The sequence below is a fragment of the Scylla paramamosain genome, chromosome 10 (genome assembly GCF_035594125.1).
Source record: "Scylla paramamosain isolate STU-SP2022 chromosome 10, ASM3559412v1, whole genome shotgun sequence".
Classification (NCBI taxonomy): domain Eukaryota; kingdom Metazoa; phylum Arthropoda; class Malacostraca; order Decapoda; family Portunidae; genus Scylla; species Scylla paramamosain.
In genome coordinates this window covers 1,209,305-1,230,000 of record NC_087160.1, presented here as the reverse complement: position 1 = coordinate 1,230,000, position 20,696 = coordinate 1,209,305, and the positions used below count along the sequence as shown (strand labels likewise).

General features: G+C 39.7%; 1 long non-coding RNA gene across 1 annotated transcript in view; it reads left to right on the top strand.

Annotated features, from left to right (window-relative positions):
- Positions 1–20,696, top strand: part of LOC135103969 (uncharacterized) — a 54,994-nt gene that overhangs the window by 23,789 nt on the left and 10,509 nt on the right. The window contains exon 2 of the long non-coding RNA XR_010270247.1: positions 14,052–14,160. This is a non-coding gene — a long non-coding RNA (uncharacterized LOC135103969). The remainder of the gene's footprint in view (positions 1–14,051; positions 14,161–20,696) is intronic.

Below are 20,696 nucleotides of genomic sequence, written 5' to 3'. Positions count from 1 at the left end.
AGAGAGAGAGAGAGAGAGAGAGAGAGAGAGAGAGAGAGAGAGAGAGAGAGAGAGAGAGAGAGAAAAGAAAGAGAATCTACCCGAGTGAACAGCATCCAGATTCTCAAGTTTCTCTCTCTCTCTCTCTCTCTCTCTCTCTCTCTCTCTCTCTCTCTCTCTCTCTCTCTCTCTCTCTCTCTCTCTCTCTCTCTCTCTCTCTCCCTTCTAACTCTAATTACGCTGGTAGCTCCTTCCCCTTCCCTGCCTGTGGGAAAGGGAAGCAAGAGGGAGAGGGAGAGAGAGGGTTCCTCCTCCCTCTCTTCCATTAACCATTTATTTCTCTCTCGATGTTACAGGGGTGTTGAGTAATCTTCTGCCTCCTCCTCCTCCTCCTCCTCCTCCTGCTGTTTCTCTTCTTCTTCTAGCCCTCCTCCTCCTCCTCCTCCTCCTCCTCCTCCTCCTCCTCTTCTTTCTCCTCCTCTTTCTCCTCCTCCTCCTCCTCCTCCTCCTCTTCCTCTTCCTCCTCTTCCTCCTTCTCCTCCTCTTTCTCCATCTCCTCCTCCACCTTCTTCTCCTCCTCCTCCCTTTGTGTGATTACTTATGGGAGGGAGAACGTCGGCTTATTGGGAAGTAGAGCTGTACACACACACACACACACACACACACACACACACACATTCATTTCATCTCCCTTTCTCGCTGAGATTCTTGATTCGTGGTTTTATTGTAATCCGCAGTAAAGCTTAACAGTAATCTCTCTCTCTCTCTCTCTCTCTCTCTCTCTCTCTCTCTCTCTCTCTCTCTCTCTCTCTCTCTCTCTCTCTCTCTCTCTCTCTCTCTCTCTCTCTCTCTCTCTTTGGGTGTGAGTATGTATGTGTTTATGTGCGTGTGTGTGTAGCTATCTTCCCCAGTCCTCTCATCCCGGCGCCTCTCCCCTTCCTGCCTCTCTCCACCTTTCCACCGTCAGTGCATAACTACATATTGGTGCCCCCAGCTGCCATAATGCCGCTTGATAACTTTCTGATAGCCCGATAATTTTTCTAGACACTCTTGGGGAATATTCGCAGGGCACAGGTGACCTTGGACAGGTGTTTTGGAGCAGGTGGTAGAGGAGGGTGAAGAGGAGTAGGAGGACAAGGAGGATAAGGAGGAGGTGGTGGTGGGAGAGTGTTGTGGTGGAAGGAGAGGAGAAAGAGACAGTCTGAATCCCAATGTGTTATTGGGTATTTGTTTCCCTTTTTTGGGTTGTTCAGGAAAGGAAAAAAAAAATATGTATAAAAAATAAAGTAGGGTTGTTATATTATGATATGCAGTTTTGGTTGGTGAGGAGATGAGGAAGAAAAGAACGTGTGATGGCTATGTTATGTTGTGTAGCTCGTTTTCCATGTGTAGAGTTTCATAGTGATTTTGTGCAGTGTCAGAATGTACTACGTGCGTCATAAATGGAAAAACCGTGGATGCACTTCATGCTTTATGCTTTAAGTTAAAATTAGAATAAGCTCTGTTACTCTGCATTTATTTCCAAGGTGCGTTGTCATATCGTAATTACTCGTATGTGCAATTTCAGCAATAATTGCGCGATGAAATTGTAATATGGATATGCTTATTGTTAGTACATGAAAATCACTTATGTTGATATACTGTATTACATTTATAAGCTGCAACGTTTTATTATAATGGAGTGCAATATCAGACACGTGTTGAATATTAAAAATGCATTAGTATAGTTATTTTTAACTAATATAAGTTTGCTTAAATGTTTACCTTACCTTGGTTTTCATGGATGTTCTTGTTTTGAATGATTTGTCGCTACCATCTTTACACCACCATGCCACACAGAGATAAATAGATACTGATAAGGTGCTGACCACTGCCTACAACAACGGTGACCACAGAACAAAGCACTGGAATATAAAGCATGTTGTATTCCCGTATAGATAAAAATAGTTTATAACAGCAGCTTAAACCCCAAATTCATTGCATCATAACAGCGTCTGATTAACCACTCAAAATTATTATAACCATCAACAACAAGAAAACCACCACCACCACCACCACCAATACCAACAACAAAAACAAACTATCCTGATTAAAATTATGAACCTCCATGATTTATGCAGAAGACTAATCACACTCGTTCATTATCCACACACACGTAGCACACCAGGCAGATTACCGAAGTCTGCCTCCCTGCTGTGTGCTGTGTCTGCTTGTTACGTGTCCAGGGAAGCATGGCGGGGTGGCGGGACTGTCTGCTAGTGATGGTATCAATGAGGGCGGGGTTTGCCTAATAGCCAGCTGCACCTTTCCGATATCATGCAGGCGGTGGGGCGACGCCAGAGGGGGATGGAGTTGTAATTGTGATGGAAGCGGTAGCAGTAGTGTTGGTGGTGGCGGTGGAGGTGGTGGCGGTGGTGGTTTTGGTGGTAGTAGTAGTAGTAGTTCAATTCAATTCAATATTCTTTATTCACACAAGATGTGTACACAAACTAAAATACATACTAAAACTAAAAGAAAGAAAAACATTTCATTTAATTATTAAAAAAAAAAAAAAAGACATAAATTTATACTAAATTAGACAATATCATACTGAATCCGACGTCACTCGGTGCACAAAGCATCAATCAACATCTTAGTTTCCCTTACATCTAAGATTGTGGTATCACATCTATCCCTCATCAAACACAATTCACGAATTTGTGCACCAGTCCGTGCAAGTTCGTACTGGTCACACTGCAGCTGCGTCCAAACCTTATTGATGTCTCCAATATTCATATTAAATTTGTATGAAAGATATCTTACATTACTGCCCATTATTGAATGTCTTCCATAAACCCCCATTCTTCCTATTGTTCTTATAACCATATTGTCTGATGTTAATATTTGGTTTATAAAAGCAATCTCCCGTTTTGCGAACCACATTTCTGGGGGCATAACATTAGCAATGTGAGGAAGCAGACTACAGTGTGTGGTCCAGGGCAGCTTCCACACTCGACGCACTGCAACCCTCCACGCTCGGTACACCGCTTCCATGCTACCATCACACACATTTAAAAGTTGACTACCATAAAAACTAGAACAATATTTAAAAAACAAAGTATTTCTTACATGTGACAGTCCACCCTTAAAACGGGATAAAAATGAATTACATTGTCGATAAAAATCAGTCACACATTTAGAAGTATCACATTTAAAAATATTTCTTCCTAAAACATTTCCCAGGTGTACAATTTCCTCCATAATATCAATAGTTTTACCATTAATTTCTACATTAGGAATTATATTACTTCTTTTATTACCGTGGAAAACTATTAATTTGCTTTTCTTTTCGTTATACACAATGTCATATCTCGATGCATAATCTACACAGATGCTTATCATCTTCTTGAGAGCAAAAACACTTGGTGCTAGACCTTTTAGGTCATCAGCAAACCCGAAGGCTCCTGCATAGGTGCCACCCATGTAGCAGCCAACGCCAGAGTCTCGCAATTCCGTGAGTAACCCGTCTACATAAACACAATACAGTATAGGAGAGATCACACCACCTTGTTTGACTCCATTACTCACTTCAAATGTACTAGACAGTAAGTCATTCCATCTTACGCTTAGTTTTTGATTTACGTACATGTTTAACAATAATCTACATATAAGAGGACATACATTACGTTTCAATAGAATATCAAATAATTTGCAATAATTAACTCTGTCGAAAGCCTTGCTTGCATCTAAAGTAAACCCATAAACAGTTGTACCTTTAGATACATAATAAGACACAGTTTCTCTCACCATTGCTGTACACATAGTAGAGGATGTTCCTTCTTTGAACCCAAACTGCAAATCATTGGTCAATAGTTTATCCCTTTCTCTCATCAATACAATATTATCCAGTATTTTACTCATCAAACTACTAAGAGTAATCGCTCTGTAATTTTCACTGGTATTAAGATTTGCCCAACGACCTTTAGGAAGCGGTATCATAACCCCTTTCATCATGCTGTGGGGAGAGAAACCGTGCCTCAACATGGCTGAAAACAGTACAGACAAGTGTCCGTATAACACATCACCAGCATGTATGAGATGGTCAGACATCAGGTCACCCTCACCTTCTCCCTTTCCAGGCCTCACTCTCCGCAGTGCTTGACGCACCTCATCAGGCGTAATCAAGAGTATACTTTCATTACTATTTTTCTGACAAGAAATTACACTGTTGATGGCAGATTTTAAGCTATCCATCTCATTTGTATCGTATGAGGTACTGTTGTAAAGCTCTTCAAACTTTCCTTTAAATAAATCAGCTATATCTTTAGGACAATGTTTTCCATCAACTGCCTTAGGCGTTTTTTTCTTCTGTTTTCCCTTGTTTCTTACAGATCTCCAAAACTGTCTACCAGAAGCACTAGCCTGCAAACTCTCAGCTAATTTCTCTGTAGTTATTAACTCTTCTTGCTTTATAACCATCTTGCGTGCTTGGTGATAACATTTACGTGTTGTACGGCGTATTTCGGCAATGAGACCTTGCTGAGGTCGTTCACTGTCTACCCATAACCTGTGCCAAAACAAAGCAGTGCGAAAATAACCCTCAACACAATCATTCCAGCCTGGCACAATTTTCTTAACTCTCCCACAATTTGTCCTTGGTATACACTCTTTACTTGCCTTTATAAGTGCATTGGTGATATGATCATAAAATGCTGCTATTTCCATTTCATGCTGGGTGCACATATTATTTCTACACATTAACATATCTTCCGGTAGGGGAACATTTAACAGATATCCAGTGACTAACTCTTTATACCTTAATATATCCTCAGTATTTGCCTTATGCCAACATATGCGCTCGAAGGTCTCATGCTCAATATTTTCCACATTATAAGAAATAGTAACATCTAAAACACACTTTATAGCTATATGGTCTGATGGATTGTTTACAGAATCAATAGTAGTATAAGTCTGAAGGAAGTTAGATATATTGTCTGATATCAAAAAATGATCTATCAGGGATTTAAAATTATTTCCTTTACTGCAATAAGTATAAGCAACTGTGGATAAGGCATCATTATCACAACAATAAAACCTGTACTCATCGATAAATTTAACAAAGGCCCGTGTCTGGGGCGTAACACGGCTAAAATCAGTATTAAAATCACCACCTACTAATATAAAATCTATATCATTACTAAGACTAAGAACTGCTATATCACTCAGTATATTTACATATTCATTCACATTTTGGTCACTTCTTTGATCATCACAGGGCATATATACACATATCACCAAACCCGTTTGTTCTGGTAAATGAACTCGAACAGCACACAATCGTTTGGATTCATAAGGTACAGGAGTGACACGAAACCGCTTGGAGTCACGCCACAGGATGGCTGCTCCGCCGTGCGGCCTACCCCGCACCAGCCGACCCTCCTCCATGGCGCTGACCCCGTGCACATTCACACCCTCACCCACTCCATAAAACCAATCAAGCTGACTCATAAACAAACCATGCTCCTGGATTAAAAAAAAATCACTTTGATTATAAAGCTCACTTAGGAACGGTGCCCTTAAATCATCTGCATATTCACAATTATATGAAACACACGTTAAATTTCTACTGTCTTCCATTTTCATGAAATTGTAGTAGTAGAAATGAGTAGTAGTAGTAGTAGTAGTAGAAGTAGTAGTAGTAGTAGTAGTAGTAGTAGTAATAGTAAATGTTTTTCTTGTCCACCCACCACTGGGTAGCAAGAAAGAAAGAAAACTTTTACTACCGCTGCTGCTGTTAGTACTACTACTACTACTACTACTACTACTACTACTACTACTACTACTATTACTACTACTACTACTGCTACTACTACTAGCAACAACAACAAAAATTGTAATGATAACAATATAATATCATAAGCCACGGAGCTAAGATCCCTTTTGCTGGAAAGAGTTTGAGTGTGCTAGTAGGGAAATTAAGATTGGGAGGGGTGTGTGTGCGAATGGATGGATGTGTGTGTGAGTGGCTGTATCTGTGTGTGTGTGTGTGTGTGTGTGTGTGTGTGTGTGTGTGTGTGAGAGTGGATGGGCCTTGTCTCGGCTACCCTCCTTAGCTTAGCATAAAGAAAAATAAAACAGGACATGGTAATAATAATAATAATAATAATAATAACAGTGAGAATAATAACGATAACAATAATAATAACAATAACATTAACAAAACTCATCTACATAGTACAGCATACGAGGGCGGAGTCGATTTGAATACAGAATGAATCACGCCACAGACTAATTATGTACTATGGATGATCTGCAGACAGGTATTTAATTAAGCTATATGTACAGTATCTCGCCCATTAATTCCTCAGTGGTAGACCCCCTAGAGGGCTCAGGTGCACCAAACGCCATCGAACACACCTACTGACTTAATTGATGTAAAAGCCGCGCCGTGTTACCTAAGAGGGAATGTCTACTGTTTCCTCTCACGTTTGTTTTGTAAGGGAAGGGAATGGATTGTTTGTTTTGACGTGTTTAAGATTGTTGTAGTTTGATGATTGTGTGTTTAAGTGTTGTTATGGTTTTGTTGCTGTAGTGTACTGGGTTCATTCATTTATTTCTGTTTATTTATTTATTTATTTTATTTTATTTTATTTTTTTTTATTCTTTCATTCATTTGTTCGTGTATTCTTAAGTTCGTGGTTTGCGTCTCTCTCTCTCTCTCTCTCTCTCTCTCTCTCTCTCTCTCTCTCTCTCTCTCTCACATTTTTTTCGTGGTGTGTTTGTGTGTGTGTGTGTGTGTGTGTGTGTTTCATGTGCATATTCATCACATACTTAAGGATCATATGACGCCCTCGTGATCGTCAACTTTACTCTTCCGGTGCGAGGTGACCGGTGTTCGCCGCGCCGCAATGTGTACAGGAAATGTTGGTCAGGGAAACACGCATGACAGACTAACCTCACCCGGACGACCTCACCCTTAGCCCTCTGGAAGACTGCACGGGAGGGGACTCTTCTTAACTGTGATGGTTGAAAATGCACGTGCCACCACCACTGTTGTACATTTAAAGGTATAAGAAAATAAGAATACAGTAGAAGACTAGTAATGGTTGAAATAAGAAATTTTGTATCACCGTCACTGTTATACATTACGAACATTTGAACGTAAGGAAATTGAGGAAGACTAGTTGATCTGCATATTACACCTTTATAATTATCATTCTGTATCTTCACCTGTACCTTTCCTTTACGGCTCATCACCGCTACCACTGTACCTCCAACACAATTCATCACCACCACATAACTTCTCCACTACTGATGTATCTTCACCTGGACTCGGAATCATCACTATTGCTCACTGTTACCACTCTCAATACACTCCCAGCAGCACTTCTGAAAGGATATTTTTACTTACTTGCTAAACCTTCCACATCTCTCCCACCAGCTGCGTGTGACCTAACTAGCCCATCCACTCCCTGCAGCCTAACCCCGTGACATTAACCACCTGTTCTTCCTGATTTAAGGCGCTATATAATAACGTCGCTGCGATGTATTTAATTTACTCTTTTTGTATATAAGACGAGTACTGGACAAGAGCAACACATTCATAAGAAAGGCCCACTGAGGTGCCATTCACTAAAGAAGAAAAGGTCAAAATGATTAATCACAAATGGAGAAGTGTCTTTAAGCTTCCCTCTTCAAACAATTCAAGTCATAGGAAGGGGGAAATACAGAAGCAGGCAGGGAGTTCCAGAGTTTATCAGCGAAAGGGATGAAAGACTGTGAATACTAGCTCGGTGTTGTATTAGGAAGGTGGACAGAACAGGGGTGTGAGAAAGAAGAAAGTTTTGTGCAGCGAGACAAAGGAGTAGGGAAGACATGCAGTTAACAAGATCAGAAATCAATCAATCAACTCCCAATTTATTAAAGAGCATTTGATTTCATTTACTGACTTGAGTATATATATATATATTTTTTTTATGTGCGTGCTCCTAGTGTGGTAACGCGACCCAGTAAGAATCCCAATATTCAGACTTGCGTGTTTCCAGTTTCTTTCATCTTCTCACTCGCTCCACTGTTTTCACTTCTTTGGCCGCATTTCTTCCCGTCTCTCCTGGTTTAAGCTTTCTCAGGGTGCTGTGAAATTTAAGTCTTGTTCCACATTTCTTAAACTTTTACTCCGTTATTCTTCATGACAACTTCCTCTCCCTGTTCTTACTTCGCTTTCTTTTCTGCCATTTTATCTTCTTTATCCTCCTCCTCCTTCCCCTAGTCCTCCTCCTCCTCCTCTACCTCTTTTTTTCTTTTTTTTTTTTTCTTCTTTCTTCTTATAGCCCCCGTTTTCCTCCTCCTCCTCCTCCTCCTCCTCCTGCTGCACTTCCTCCTCGTCTTACTCCTCCTCATCATTATCTTCTGTCCAATGGTAAACTTTAACATTCCTGGTTATCCTGCTGAGTCTGCATCCTCACACGGAGCGGTGGTCAGGTGGAGCAAATCGTAAGCTAAATTCTTGTGTCAGGTGATGTTTCGTGTTGCCAGGAATAATGAAGTGTTTGGCCTGCATTCTTAAACTTCATTGGCTCTTAGTCAGAATTATTTTCCATGGTTACTGGTATGATAAGTCCGCTTGTCGTAATGTTCTGTTTTATTGATTTTTTTTTTATTGTGATTGTGTTGGATAGTTGTTAAATTATTACTTATCTTATGAAAGCATTCTCGAAAAGTCCCAAAGTGCTGAAATGTTAATCTCAGACACGTGCATAAAAAAAAAAAAATTCTTTGCTTTACTATACAACATCTCTCACTTTAAATAAAATGGTGCAAGGTATCAAAAGTCGATCTCTTCATGTTTTTTGTATCTTTGTATTCCCTTTGTGTTGATGTCATGTTGGGGGAATAGGAAGAAAGAAAATCGATTTACGTTCACAATTCTTATGCCTTATCTTTTAATATCACGAGTTATGTTTCTTAATTAAACGTATCACATCCATGGGTATACAATTTTCTCACTGGGTGATTCCAATGTCATCGTGATAAACAGTCTGATTTAATCCTTCATTTCATTAATTGGATTGCTTTTGCTAGTTTATTCTTTTTTATATATATATATTTTTTTGTTTATACACCCAGCCGCCAATGAAAGTGGCGCGCATTATAAACAAACCCGTATCTCATAGCGCGGGAAGAACTGTAGCTCATTTGAAAAGAATGTGGCTAATATCTAGAAGTGGCAACATAGGCCGGCTCTTTAAACATCTATCAACCGTCACACTTCAAAAAATTATCACTCAGTTGTCACTTGCTCACGTAAGGAAGTACACTTGCTTACCCCGCTCCCCCGCACAGTGTGTCAGTTTTCTTCGTTCTCTTTCATATTGGTGTGGAAACTTAAGTGTCAATGGCACGTAAACATCAAATATCCCCAGTCAATATAGCCCTTATTGACTCACTCCGGAAGGGTGGTTTTGGCTCTAAGCATATTTCAAAGGAGACAGGACTCCCACTAAGAACAGTACAACGCTGGTTGAAGCGATGCAGAGACAATACCGGAAAATTAGCACCAGTGAAGAAAACTGCCCCTGGACGCAGCCGTATTTTATCAAAGAGGACACTGACACTGATTAAGCGTCAGCTAAGTGTCTCGCCATTCCTCACAGGAAGAGAAATTAAACAAAATTACCCTGATCTGCTGACACATGTCTCCATAAGGACAATACAGCGGCGGACACTGGAGGACCTCGACATGAAAAGTTACCGTGCTGCAAAGAAACCACTGCTTACACCCGCCCACAAAGCTAAAAGAGTCAGATTTGCTCAGGACCATAAAGACTGGCCATTAGAGAAGTGGAGAAGAGTAGTGTGGTCAGATGAGAGCATGTTCTATGTGACAGGAACACCACACAAAAGAGTACGCCGACCAAGAAACTCGGACAGATATGACGAACGGTACACTGTAAACGCAGTTAAGCATCCCTCCTCTGTGATGGTGTGGGGGTGTTTCAGCTACTTTGGTGTTGGCAACTTAGTTATGCTTGACAAAGGAGTGTCAATGAACACAGAAACATATCTTGATCTGCTGCATGACAATCTTGAAGAGTGCTTCGACAAGTGTAACGGTGAAACCTTCATGCAGGACGGTGCGTCATGCCATACGGCCAACATTGTAAGGGAATGGTTTGGCATGTGTGAACTTAATTATTTTGAAAGTTGGCCAGCAAACAGTCCAGACCTAAACCCGATTGAAAATGTGTGGAGTATGATGAAAAAGAAGCTCCAGGATCTGGACACGAGCAGTGTAGCGAAGCTCAAGCAGGCGGTCGTGCAAGTGTGGGGAGAACTGTCACCTACATATCTGGAAAAACTAGCAGATTCTGTACCACGTCGGTTGGAATCTGTCATAAAGAGGAAGGGAAACAGCACAAAATATTAGGTAAGGTAAAGAAATTATATTTTTAATGATAGTAATAGATGATTAAGGCAAATTTAATGGTATGCATGGTACGAAAAAACACAAAAACAACACGCGCCACTAACACAAAAATAACACGCGCCGCTTTCATTGGCGGCCATTGTATATCTTTGTTTCCTGATCATTATTAAAGTATTCGATGAAGAACTGAAAGGTATAAGAATATTTAACACACACACACACACACACACACACACACACACACACACACACACACACACACACACACACACACACACACACACACACACACACACACACACACACACACACACACACACACACACACACACGAGGTTTTCCAGTATGTGTGTGGGAGAGTGGTTGGTGGGTAGAGGTAGTGTGAAAAAGAGGAGAGCAGCCCTCCTACCTGACAGTATTGGCATTCTCAGGTAAACAGGAGACGGCGCTATTCAGGTAATAACTCTGACGACGTGGTGGGGGAAGCCGCCGGCGCGAGTAGGCAAGAGAGAGAGAGAGAGAGAGAGAGAGAGAGAGAGAGAGAGAGAGAGAGAGAGAGAGAGAGAGGAACAGGGAGAGGGGGGACAGTGTGTGTGTGTTTGTGTGTGTGGGTACAATATTCCTACACATTTCAAATCTTAATTACACACATTAATAATTACTAAGAACTGGAGACAAATACATATGAAATATGAATCGTAATAAACTGTGGTATAAGCAATGCAACAGTAAAAAATGAAGAGTTAATGGAACTTATTATTACGATGTTCCTCCAATCACTCAGCGAGGAAATAATTTAGCTGGAATACCCGTAATTAGGTAGTCTCCTTCATTTCATCTTTGGCATTCTTCATTAATAGTAAGCTCGAACTGTGAGCATAAATCGATGATCTCTATCCCGTGTTCTCTTTACGTCACAAATTAATATCCTTATCCAGAAATCTATCAAATCTTCCCTTAGATTTTTTTTCCTATTGACTGTACTAACTCAGTTTGTTCCATTCTCTCACCAATCGATCCTAAAAACAGAAATCTTCCTTAATCTTCCGTGCAGTATTCGCGTTTCTTTGAACTTAAAAGTCGCTTACTTCTCTTTTTCGCTCCAAGATCATAAGAGTAACAGCAACCAATTATTTTTCCTTTTATTGCTAAAGAATGATACAAGTATGAATCTTTTCAGGACTTCGTTGCAATATGATTTTTGGTACTCGTGTTTCATTTGAGTAACCCTTACATGATTTTATTGGCCAAAAATAAATAGATAGATAAATAAATAAATAAGTAAATAAATGAATAAATTAATAAACGAAACTCAAGCCCTAATGGATGTGAACTATTCCATCACTTCGTTTTCCGTTTGTTGTATCATAAAAACTCACACCGTAATCTGCACCAGACTTATTTTTGTTAATCTTGAAGGGGAAGCCGCAGCAGTCAAAGGGCTAACACAGCACGTATTACTGTTCCTCTCTTTGTCTGCGTGGTTAAAAGTCTCGTATTTCACCTTTTTGTTCCATTATCAGAAGGGTCAGTTCACGCAACCTTTCATCTTCCTCCCCTTGGTGCTGCAGTGTTGTGTTGATGGAGGAGTGATGGGAACTAGTCTGATAACTTCACTTTCTTCTAAGAATATTGCCTTTTTATCCTTTCACAAGGATATGGCGGCAGCAGCCATTAAGCCTCTCACTACTAGACCTTTCTTTAAATTTGTTCTCGTATTACAGTATCTCGGATTGCTTTGTTAAGTTTATATTTACCTTTACGGTGCTCTAAATTTTAACGAAGGGCTACCGCAGCTGTAAAAGGATGAATTTTTGTTGGGATTGTGTTAATAGAGTAATGAAATGAGTCGAATGACTTTATTTTCATTTAATAATGCAAATATGTAACATTTTTACTTTTTTTTCAAGGAAGTAGGAAGTAGCGATATTTAACCCTTTTCTTTCTGATGATGTAGGATTGCGTTACTGGATTGATAAATAAATTCATTAAAGACAAACCGCTCAGCAACGCAGTTATGATATGTCGCCAGGTACAAAATAAGAAAGAAAAAGACAAGAAAGTCACCCCAAAATGCTCTGGCTAAAAATAAAGTTTAAATTAATGAAGGAGTTATGAAACTAGTCATAACTTTCCTCATGTTCGTTTAGCAAGTGCAGCGAGGAGGGATGTGTTCCCAATAGCGCCCTGGTGGCAGGTTAATCTCCAAGACGCTGATGGAATGGAGTTTTCATCGTTGAGGCGAAAATGTCTTATCCTCACCTGTGTTTTGTGGAAGTGATGGATTTTTAAGCATTCTTACCTGGAACAGAAAATCCAATCTTCAGAAGAGATAAGACGTTGAGTGCTCAGAGGGAGGTAAAAGTGCAGCGTCCAGAGAGAAGCTTCACATTTGTGGGATATAAGTAACTGGTGTGTGTGTGTGTGTGTGTGTGTGTGTGTGTGTGTGTGTGTGTGTGTGTGTTTGGTTGTTTTTGTTTTGTTTTGTTTTGTTTGTTTCTTTTTCATTTTCCTTCTTACTTTCTTTTCTTCTTTGTTGGTTCATTTGTTTTCTTGTTTTCTTTTGTTAGTTTTGTTTTTTTCGTTTATTTGTTTATTTATTTATTTATTTGATTTTATTTCTTTGTTCCTTCTTTCCCGTGTCTGTGTGATTCGTGGACAGCATGGTGCTAGGCGCGATAGTAGTAGTAGTAGTAGTAGTAGTAGGCGTTGTTTGCTGTTGCTATTGTTATTGTACTTAACAAGGGAGTAACTACGCTTCATTGACTCCAGTAGTACAAACTTAGCTCGTTAATATCCACCCGTGCCTGAGGGGAGGTGTCTGCCTTGCTCCGCCACACAGGACGCCGCCCCGACAACGACACTTAGACTTCACTCCATAAGATCCTTGTGGGGCATTGCCTGTGAGATTGCCTGATGCTGAGAGTTGAACCTCGCTACCTGGAGTCAACAGAAATAATAAACAGTGGCAGTACAGTAATTCTTCTTCCTCATCCTCCTTCCTCTTTGTCTCTTTGTCCTCTTCTTCCTCCTTTTTCTACTTTTGTTCCTCTTTCTCATTTCCGTCCTCTTATTCCTCATCGTCCTCCTTTTCACTTATTCCACCACAAACAACGGCTGTATTATTAGTAGTACTTGTTGTAGTTGTAGTTGTAGCCGCAGTATCATACTTACTCAACACAGGAAGCGATACTATAACAAAACAATCATATTCTGTATCAGTCTCCGTGATCTTCCTTACAAGTGGTCTCCTGGTCCCCACAATTATTTGAATGACACGAGTGGCGAACCCTCGACTCCTTAAGACGCCTGAGTAAAGGAACCCTGAGAGCTGTTTGATTCGATCTCCATTGTTGTCGCGTCTGTATTGTATCTAATGAAAAGAAATACTCATCGATTCCAAATATCCACGAAATAACTTGATGGGCTGGGACGCTTGAAATATGGCACTGTTGTAGGAATGCCTCGGTGAAGGGGACGTATCACCAGCAGTGGTAACATAAGTATGGGGAGTCTTTGTGTGCCAACGGGTGCTCGGTTCAGTTTGCCCCGTGACGTGCCCTACCCGTGTCCACTTTTCTTCTTTGCAAATTATCTAAAATCATTAATGTTATTGTGTTCCTTATTTTACTTTTCTTGTCTTTTTTTCTTTCTTTTTTATTTTCAGAAAGAAACTTGGCAAGACCACAACAATTCAAGTAAAAAAAAAAGAAAGAAAGAAAAAGAAAGAAAGAAAGAAAGAAAGAAAGCTAGAGTATCGCTCCCCAGAATGTCAAGTAAGTGTTCCAGTAGTGATGTCCAATAATGAGGTCTGTATTTTATGGTATTTTCAGAACAAGGTACATTTCCTCGTATTCGTTACTCAGTTTATGTAACGAGAGCAGTTTCGTTTCTGATATTCATAGTGCACAACGCTGCTCATGAGTAGCTTCAAACATTACATTATGTGACACGTAGTACTGCATACGCAATCACTACACACAGCAATATACGTTTCATTTCTCGCTTATAATTTCTAGAGTAACACACGCGCGGATTAATGTGGTGCGCGCGGCAAGGTCACCCAAGTACTCTGTCTTTGATAGCGCGCTGTCATTATTCTGTTCTTCCTGCAGGATACAACACTGGTGAGAGTAATTGCCGAGTTAAAATCATAAATATCAGTGATTGTCATAGCAAATAAAACTTAATGTATTGTTTCATGACGGTATTGTTGTAGCTGCAGCGTGACTGGTGGAGGCAATTACCGTGTTCAGAGTTCATGGAAACGTTGACTACTGGAAGAAACTCAAATTCAGTGCATGTTTATAATTTCAATTGTTTTACTGTCTCATTGAGTTTTCCATTGTGCTTCAACGTTATTGTGTGGGCAACGAAAACTTGATGTAATTATTGTGGGGAGATTATTTTGTTTAGGTCTATCGTATCAGGAAGTGGTGAAAGTTATCTATGTCACGGAATGATTTTTTTAATGCCGCTTACTCGTATCTATCAAGGACGGTGATAAGAAGCGAAGGTAAGAAAGTGACTGTGCCTCCTGGTGGTTTCAAAATGACAGTGATAGTCTCGACATGTGGACCACCTGCCCTACACCAACGATCACGATTACCTTCACGATGCTCACGGAGGCCATGGCAAGTAGTGATACTGAAGCATATGAACAAAGAGCATAAGGAAATAAGGGAAGCTGCAAGAAGTCATCAGGCCTACATGAGGCAGTCCCTGTGTGACATATACTTATTTCCATCTATCATCCTCATCCTTAAATTCGTGTAGTCTTTCAGTGCTCCCTAAATGACTGAGCACTAACAATCTGAATCCTGTGCCCCGATTTATGGTGTAATGTTACCAGTTCCTTTTGTTGCCTCCAGGTTATAAGAGTGCGAGAAAGGGAGGGCGGCCAATTAACCCCCTTCCTTATAGAAAAAAAAAAAAAAAAACATTACGGGCTTGAAATCTCATAAACACGAGTTACATGCGACTAATGAATTTATACATGCATGAAATTACGAGTGTATCACTACGTTTAATTTGATTTAATTTGATTGGTTTAAAAGGCAATCAGTTATGGTGCATAAAAACAAGTTTGTGTCTGTCTGCCTGTCTGTCTGACTGTCTGTTTTCCTTTTGTATTTATGTGTGTGTATGTATGTATGTATGTATGTATGTATGTATGTATGCATGCATGTGTCTATCAGTGTGTCTACCTATCTATTTATTCATCTACCTATCTATCTGTCTGTTATATGTCTGTCATCGTTTATTTAACTATCTACAGTATCTATCGATCATTCTATCTGTCTACCTATCTATCTCTGTTTATCTGTCTGTCTATATATCTGTTATCTACTTACCTATCTGTTCTATGGCACATAAAACTCCAGCGTAGTATTTCTGTACTCTGATGGTTAAAATTTTCTACCTCACCAACCACTTATTTTTCACGGAATATAATCAAATAATGGAAAACCGGCTCTGATTTCCGATTCCTGAAATATTCTAATTATAGTAGAAATGATGATTGCTGTAATATTAATCAGCGCAATACCAGGAATTCCCTCTATGTGTATCGGGAGCGTGGTGAATTTAGGACACGAGTAGGTAGGAGGGGAGAGCATGAGCATGTAGGTCGGGTATTAAGTCCTCTCGTAGCCACCACTAACACCACTAAGCTGCTTGTACAGTGTAGGTGTTATAATGGTAAGGAGTTTGTAACGCGCTGGCTCACACACTTACACTCTCACACACACACATCCACCCATTTATACCTCCGCCCCACGCACACAAACACACACACACACACTTCTCCACTCGTTCATTCGCTGTTATACTCACTCACTTTTCACCCAATCAATCAAATACACAAATGAGAAAAAGATGAAAGGAATAATTCAAAAATAAAAATACAATTAGTCACTCAATCAATCAGTCCATTAGATTATGTAGTATTTCAATGGAGCGGCATCTCAGTTTTTTTTTTTTTTTTTTTTTGTTGCCCTTGACCACTGTCCCTCTTACATAGAAAAAAATTAATCTAGTCACTGTATCTAACAAAATAAATAAGAAAAACACTAAAGTTATATACAAACTATGGATATGTACATTAAGAAAAGCATTATACATGATCTAGTCTCCAAAATCTGATAAAGTGAAACAACGAAGAAAAAAAAATATAAAATGTTCTCATGATTTATGATTTAGTGTGCCCTTTATAAAATAGAGTCCGTTTTCTATAGTGTCCCTTCAGTAACCGGGTCATGCAAAGAGTTCCATAGTCTGAGGAAAATAGCTTGGAAGTCCCTGAATAGTAGATCTCAGTATATTAGTCTCTCTTCAAACCACCAAATGCTAAATAATTTGTGTCGTCTCCCTCACTTTCAAGAAAACCTGGTAAACATCGGAGTTTTTGGTTCGGTTTCATAATCTTTATTGAGAGACTGATAGAAGCCAGTGTGGAGAATGCAATCATGGGCTCCAGTAACGAAGACTGTGGAGATGAGGTATTTGCAATTAAGATAAGAGTAAAGGATTCCTTAAGGGTGAAAAATGTGTGTACAGTCTTCATGGACTTGAGAAAAGCATGTGGTTAGTTTGGCAGTACGAGTATTTATAATTAATATGAAAGTTAGGGATTGCGTAGGAAGGGATGAAAAGAATGTGTACAGTCTTCATTACTCTAGTGAAGACATACGGTATGGTTTAGTTAGGCGGTCTGGTGTCTATCTGTTAGCTATCTTTGACGGTTTTCAGGGAGGCCATGATCTTTGTGGGGCTGATATGTTGCTAACCACTCCCTCTGCAGCCTTTCCTACGAAACAGAAATTAACTTTTATCAATGACCTTATGGATATATCTATCTACACATGTACTCGTAATCTATTAAAGCTGCAACAGTTTTAGCGATATATTTGAGTATATAGATGATGAATCTCTATGCTGTCTCAATAAACAGGTAATATGTTACTTACCTAACTTCTAAATTAACCTTTTCATAAATATAATTTGCACTTTCTCTACAATTTTACATACGCTGGGATTATGCCGGGATGTGAATGAAAGCTGCGTGTAATCGCTGACTGAAATATGACTACCGTGCAAACGAACCTATAGATTAACCATATCATTAATTCCATGTAAAAATCAATACCCGGTAAAAATAGAAACTACCAACTATCAACCTAAACGGGAAAAAAGAATAACAAGCAAACAAAGAGAAAGCAGTAACCTACCCTTTCTCGTTCATCACCTATTCCTCTTTGTCCTCTCGTCTGTGTCACTCCCTCTCCTGTTCCCCTTCCCTCTTTTTTTGCATGCCCCCTCCCGTTGCCATAAGGTCAGCTATCTTCGTGTCTCCCGTGCTAAACATTTGACATCTCTGCCTTTTATTCACGGTTTTATTTATCATGGGATACTGTCAGTCAGGCCCACCATATAGGTCTCCATAAATTTGTCTCACTGTGTGTGTGTGGGTGTCTGTCCGTCTCTCTGCTTGACATGCTCTCTCTCTCTCTCTCTCTCTCTCTCTCTCTCTCTCTCTCTCTCTCTCTCTCTCTCTCTCTCTCTCTCTCTCTCTCTCTCTCGTGATGAAAGTGTATCTATTCTTATCTATTATTTCTTTTACATACCTATACACACACACACACACACACACACACACACACACACACACACACACACACACACACCCTAAGGGGGCGAGGCGTGATGCAAAGGTGACTCAGAGGACATTTTTTGAAATTACTTGTAGAGACTAAATAAAACTTTATATCCCCTTTTCATTCTTTTCTCTCTCATTCTTTTTCCCCCGTCAGTCAATCTCTCTTGGCCGTGTATCTAGTAAATTTAAACTTCCCAGAGCTTCTCCCTGCCTTTTTTTTTTTTTTCTCTCTTTTTATTTTCTTCTTCCTCCCTTTTTGGATTTCAATCACTCGAACCACTTACCCGGCATATTGGTTTCCTCGGCGCCCCTTTTCCCTTAAAAAAAAATAAAAAAAAAACTATCCTCGTTTTACCTTTGGAGTGAAACGGTAATTATTTTGTTGTTGCAGTTAGCCAGGTATCCCCTGCACGTGCAGCCTGCCCACGCACCAGCTTTGTATTCTGCATGTGTGTGTGTGTGTGTGTGTGTGTGTGTGTGTGTGTGTGTGCATTTTTTTTTTACGTGCTCTATATAAGATTATTGCAGTATCTTTAGTATTAGTTTGTCCACACACCTGCTTTGTTATCTGTATGTATGTATGTGTGTATCTATTTATTCTACGTGTTTTATAGTAAGCGATTTTTTTTTTTTTTTTTTACATTTTCAGTACCACGGTATTCATTCTCATTCTGTTCGTCACTTGAAGATTGTGTTGAGTTTGCAATGCTATTTTTTTTGTGATAAAGTAGTTGGAAATCATACCTGCTTCTTCATTCACTTTAAAAACATAAGAAAATTTTGAAATAAGGGAAGTATTCTATTTTATAAAACGTAACAAAGTCAGGGAAGGATCCAATCTTATTATGTTTGTCATCAGAGGGTTGTATTAATTAAGTTTACGATGTATTTTTGTACTGAAGGGGACTGCCACGTGTAGGCCAGACGTCTTTTTGCAGTTTCCCTTATGTCCTTATGTTCTTAAATTGTCATTGGCTACTCATTCACTTTGTCTTCACTCACTCTTGCCAGTTGCAGTAAATGGATGAATTATTTTGATTCATTAAAAACAAAATATACTCAATTCTTACGCTTTGTAAATGATCATTGTAACGGTGTTCAAAAGCACATTATTATGCTTTTTCACTTTTTTTATAGAATAATTTAATCACTTAGTCTCTATGATAAGCATATTATATTTATCTTTCGCTTTATATAGAAATACTTTTACTCTTGGCCTCCTATTAAGCCTATTACATCCTCTCTTTTCTTTCTTCAATGAGCAGATTACCTTGAGTTAGTTTTAGATAATCACATTTTATCGCTGTAACATGTACCGCTTGTCATCTTATTAATAAAACATTTTTCCCCCTCGTCCCTTGTTGGTGGAAATATTTTCAGCCCTTTGAGTGCAATTATGGTCCCTGGAGCTTAATAAAACAGCGTGGTGCAAATATAGAGAATAATTTCAAGCGACAACACCAACGACGAAAGAATTGTATGTAGGTGAGAATATTTTTAACCCTCTGACTGCAATTACGCTCCTTCAAGCTTGATACAGCAGCGTGTTGCAGGTAGAGAGAACAATTTCAAGCGATAACACTGCCAGCAAAAGAAACGATCGAGTCACCAAAACATTTCAGAGTGCAATAATATTTTTCCTTCACAAAAATCCCTATTATAGTATTCAAATGAAGTAGCAAGTGTCATAGTGTGATTAGCACGCGATGGGGAAGAGGGAAGAGTAACAGGAAGGAGTAGAGGAAGGGGAGGGGATGGAGGGAGCAAGGGAAGGGAAAGTGAGGGTGAGGAGGAGAGGGAGGGAAGGGAGGAAAGCTGCAGAAGGAAATGAGCCACGCAAATGTTGACCTACAGGAAGCGAGGAAGGAAGAAATGAAGGAAGGAAGAGGAGGAGAAGGAGGAGAGGGAGGGAGGAAAGCAGGAAAGGGAAAGGAAGAGGTGGTGGTGGAAGAGGACGAGTAGGAGAAAGTGGAGGAAGAGGAAGAGGAGGAGGAGGAGGAGGAGGAGGAGAAGGAGGAGGAGGAGGAGGAAGAGGAGGAGGTGTCAGGGTCTAATGTATATTTTACGAGTCGGGACAACGTGGGCAGAGTGAGAGTTGAGGAAGGTGGAGACGTTGTTCATGAAGGGAGAGGAGGGGAGAGGAAGGGCGAGGCGTGGGAGGTGGAGGAGGGGATGAAAGTAATGATGGGGGAGAAGAGGGGAAGACTTGGGTTCATCATTCTTAGTTTTGCATTTCTCTTCTCGATTTTTTTTTTCTTCGTGTTTTTTTTTTCGTATATTTCATACTTTTTTATATCCATTATTTACTTTGCGTCTGTTTCCAGGGCTGTGTTTGTTTATTCCTTTTGATCTTCCTTGCTACCGCTCTTTAATCCTTTTCATTCTCTCCTCCTGCTCCTCCTCTTTCATATTTCTGTCCTTTGATTTTTCTTCCGTGGATTTCAACATTTTTTTTTTCACATTTCTTTTGTTCTTTAATCTCTGCCATTTTTCTTTCTTTCTTTTTCCGAGTTGTATCTCTTCTTACTGTGCCTTTTTTTTTCCCAACCTCTGTACTTTTTTTGTTTTTCATCTATTTATTTATTTTATTTTACTTATTTTTTTCTGCTACATTAATTTCATGCATTTTATAGATACTGTGATTACCAACGTCAG